This window comes from Arachis ipaensis, chromosome B10 (genome assembly GCF_059453495.1).
Source record: "Arachis ipaensis isolate K30076 ecotype BB chromosome B10, ASM5945349v1, whole genome shotgun sequence".
In the NCBI taxonomy this organism is placed as follows: Eukaryota; Viridiplantae; Streptophyta; class Magnoliopsida; order Fabales; family Fabaceae; genus Arachis; species Arachis ipaensis.
In genome coordinates, this window is record NC_142435.1 from 91,577,819 (window position 1) to 91,582,146 (window position 4,328).

At 40.7% G+C, this 4,328-nt stretch overlaps 1 non-coding gene across 1 annotated transcript; it reads left to right on the plus strand.

Annotated features, from left to right (window-relative positions):
- Window positions 1–2,419: 2,419 nt before the first annotated feature.
- LOC148580850 (small nucleolar RNA R71) lies at window positions 2,420–2,523 on the plus strand. Its single transcript, XR_015895722.1, has one exon. It is a non-coding gene; the product is annotated as a small nucleolar RNA R71 (small nucleolar RNA).
- Window positions 2,524–4,328: the final 1,805 nt, after the last annotated feature.

Below are 4,328 nucleotides of genomic sequence, written 5' to 3' on the forward strand. Positions count from 1 at the left end.
GTTTGTTTATTTATGAATTTCAACTAACTAACTACTTGTGTATCCTTATGCATTTTGGTGGCACCATGGGGTGACACCAAACTTAGTTTGAAGCAATGTGATGAAAAGTTTTGTTCAAAGCTCCCAAGACTAGCATGCATCTTGGTTTGCTTTGAACACCAAACTTGTTCTTCACTATATACTGCATGATAAAGATTTTACCAAGTGTTTGTCAAGTTTGGGTTGAAATTCATAAACATTGATTTATTCATTATTTTAAAAACATATAAAACATGGGTTGCCTCCCATGAAGCGCTTCTTTAGCGTCACTAGCTTGACGTTTTTCCTTCATCAGGGTGGTTGGTAGTGCTTAAAGTCCTCCCCTCTTGCTGTGGACTTATATCCATTGGTTGGATCAATGATCTCCACATGTTCCAAGGAAAGAACTCTGTTGATAGTGAAGACCTTGGGTAACTGAGATGGTACAGTGGGGAGATTAGGGGGAATATCTGGGAAGTAAGCTGAGACAACTCTATCCCCTGGAGAGAAGTCTTCCGTAGGGATTTTCTTGTTCCTCCATCTCCTTGGTACCTTCTTCTTTGTTTCTTTTGAGGTTGCCTTTCCCTTGGTGACCTCTTTTTTCCAAGGAGTTGTGATGCTGTCTTCACCTGCCTCTAGAGGTTTAGGTTCCTCCAACTTTTCCTTGAGCTGTGGCAATTGCTGTTTTCCTTGTTTATCTATTAAGGGGATCTCAGAATGAACTGGTCGTGCTTCAGTGCTTGTTTCCTTATCCTCTTGATCTGTTTCTTGTGAGAGTTTGAAAACATTGAAGCTGAGTCGTTCATCATGGATTCTCAATATTAGCTCCCCTTTCTCTACATCGATAAGTGCTCTGGCCGTAGCTAGGAATGGTCTTCCCAATATGATTGGATGAGTGTGACTCTCTTCCATGTCCAGGATGACAAAGTCTGTTGGGAGAAAGTATTTCCCAACCTTTAGCAACACATTTTCCACCACTCCTATTGCTTGCTTTTGAGTTTTGTCAGCCAGTCTGATGATTACATCTGTGGGCATTATCTCATTGATCTGCATCCTCTTCACCAGGGATAAGGGCAGTAAGTTGATGCTGGCCCCCAAATCACATAGTGCTCTATCGAGCATAGTTTCACCTATGGCACAAGGGATGTGAAAACTCCCTGGGTCTCTTCTTTTTGTAGGCAACTCAGGTTGAATAAGGGCACTACATTCCTTGTTCATCACTATAGTCTGGCCTCCTTTGAGTGAGCTTTTCCTAGGAAGAAGTTCCTTTATATACTTGATGAATGTAGGCATTTGTTGAATTGCCTTGATGAATGGTATGTTTACATGCAGAGATGCAAACAAGTCTAGGAACCTTGAGTATATTATTTTTCCCACAGCACCATTGAGCAGTTGAGGGAAGGGTGCATAGAGCTTCAGCAGCTCTTGTTGTGAGATTTCTCGTTCTTGGTGATCTCTATCCTCCTCCTTTGTTGAGTTGTCTTCAGGTTGTTTGCAAAGTTTGCCTTGCTTGTCTTCAGTCTCTTGATCACTCGCAGTGACTATTTTGCAATCTTCCCATCTTACTTTCTTTGCTTCTCCTTTGGAGTTTCTCTCCGTGTCACTTGGGAAGCTATCAGTAGGTTTGGGAATCTTCTCAGCTAAATATCCTACCTGGAATTCCAGCTTCTTGATGGTCTCTCCCTGGTTCTTAATATTGGCTCGCACCTCCTCTTTGAACACCTTATTTTCTTGAATCTCTTGGCATATTCCTTCAAGTAAGGCTTCAATCTTAGAGAGTTTGTCATCAATTGATGAGTAATTCGGAGCAGATGTGCTGTTTTGGTTTTGATAGGCGTGTGGAGAAGTGTTGTTATGGGGGTGTTAAGATGTCCTCTGTGTGAACTGCTGATGAGCTGCATTGTTGTTGGAGTTGTAACGTCTCTGGTCTTGGTTTTGATCTTACTCACTTCCCCACCCAAAGTTTGGGTAATTTCTCCATCCAGGGTTGTAGGTCTTGGAGTATGGATCATAGTTTTTCCTTGGTGAAATCCCAATGTAGTTGGCTTGCTCCTGACTCCCCTCTGCTTCTTCATTCACTCCTTCTTGGGTTGTTGATAAAGTGGAGATTGCTGCTACTTGGTTCATCTCCATCTTCTTGGTGAGGTCAGCCAGCTGCTGGGTAATGAGCTTGTTTTGGGCCAACAGAGCATCTACATTGTTTAGCTCCATTACTCCTCTTGTGTTCCCTCTTTCGGAAGCATAGAAGTAGTCGTTCTCTGCTACTGTTTCAATAACATCTATGGCTTCCTCAATAGTCTTCTTCTTATTCGAAGATCCTCCGGATGAATGGTCTACGGCCTTCTTTGACTCATAAGAGAGTCCTTCATAAAAAATGTGCAGCTGCACCCATTCGTTGAACATGTCAGGTGGACACCTCCTTGTTAAGTCCTTGAACCTCTCCCCTGCTTCATATAGAGTCTCACCATCTTGTTGCCTGAAAGTTTGGACCTCAGCTCTCAGCCTATTAATTCGTTGAGGAGGGTAAAATCTTGCTAAGAATTTGTTCACCACGTCTTCCCAAGTTGTCAAGCTTTCCCTTGGGAAAGATTCCAGCCACTTGGCTGCTTTGTCCCTAAGTGAGAATGGAAATAGGAGCAGTCTATAGGCGTCAGGGTGAACACCATTAGACTTCACTGTGTCACATATTCTCAGGAAGGTGGTCAAATGTTGATTGGGGTCTTCTTGAACACCTCCTCCAAACGAACAGTTATTCTGAACAAGGGTGATGAGTTGTGGTTTAAGTTCAAAGTTGTTGGCATGGATTGTTGGCTTTTGGATGCTACTTCCATAATTGCCTGGGTTTGGATTGATGTAAGAGCCCAAAACTCTTCTATCCTCCCCAGCATGATTTGCTCTACCTCCTCCCCCATGGTTGTGATCCTCTTCTTCATGATGGTTTTCCATGTTGTCTTCCATATTTGTTTCAAAGAATTCCTCTTCTTCCTCAGCACCAACCACTTTCTTTCCTCTTGCCTCCCTCCTTAATCTAAGGAAGGTCCTCTCAGGTTCAGAATCGAAGGAAGTTGAAGCCCCCCTTCTTCTCCCTATCATACAACCATCAAGTGCAAGCAAGAAAAGATAGGTGCAGAAAGTATTTGTGTCAGAATTACTGTTAGTTGTGGATGATGCAATATATCAAACAGTTAGTGGGTTAGCAAATAGAATTGAAAATAACAAAGAAAAACAAAAGAGTAGAGGGGGAAGGGAAGAAGTTTAACTAAAACAAAAAGTAAATCACTCAAACAGAAAATAAAATTCACAAAAATAAAAATGCTCAATCTTGTGATCTTCCAATTTAATCATTGTTGATGCACAATCAATCCCCGGCAACGGCGCCATAAACTTGATGCGCAGAAAACTTGTCTCTCAACAAATCTCCCTTCGGCAAGTGTACCGAATTTGTCGTCAAGTAAAAACTCACAATAGAGTGAGGTCGAATCCCACAGGGATTGATTGATCAAGCAACTTTAATTAGAAGAATGTTCTAGTTGAGCGAATCTAGAATTTGGGTTAAGAGTTGCAAAAAATAAAATGGCGGGAATGTAAATAACAGAAAAGTAAATGCTAGAATTAAAGGACTAAAAGTAAATGACTGAAAATAAATTGCAGAATTGTAAATGGGAATGGGGGATTTGCTCATAAAAGTAAATGGCAGAAATTAAAGAGAATGGGTAAGATCAGAGATGGGGAGTTCATTGGGCTTAGGAGATGTTGCAATTCTCCGGATCAAGTTCATTTTCATCTCTTCCTCAATCAATGCACTCATTGATCTCCTTGGAAATCTTAAGTGATTGAATTACAATTTCTTACAATTCAATCTCTCAAATCTTGATCAATAGCCAATTCCTTGGTCAATTGCTCATGAGAAGAGATGAAGTATGGTCACTGATTATACCATATGCATTTCCCAAATCAAGTATTGAGAGGGTTATAGTCACATACCCATCCAAAACCAATTTGGTCCAGCATGAGAAAGCAATTCTAGCTTGATCTCTTCATTCCTCTTTCAAGGTTCAAAAGAGATCCAAGTTTGAATAGCTTCTCTTCCAAGATAACTACTCAATTGGATGAAGATCGAAAGCTTTCAAGTAAAATCAAGAGAAAAGATAGAAGAAGAATAATGAAAATTAGTATTGATCCATCAAATTACAACAAAGCTCCCTAACCCAATGAAAGGGGTTTAGTTGTTCATAGCTCTAGAAAATGAAAATAAAGATGGAGAATACATCATAGAACTAGAAATTACAGAGAAAGTAAAATACAGAGAG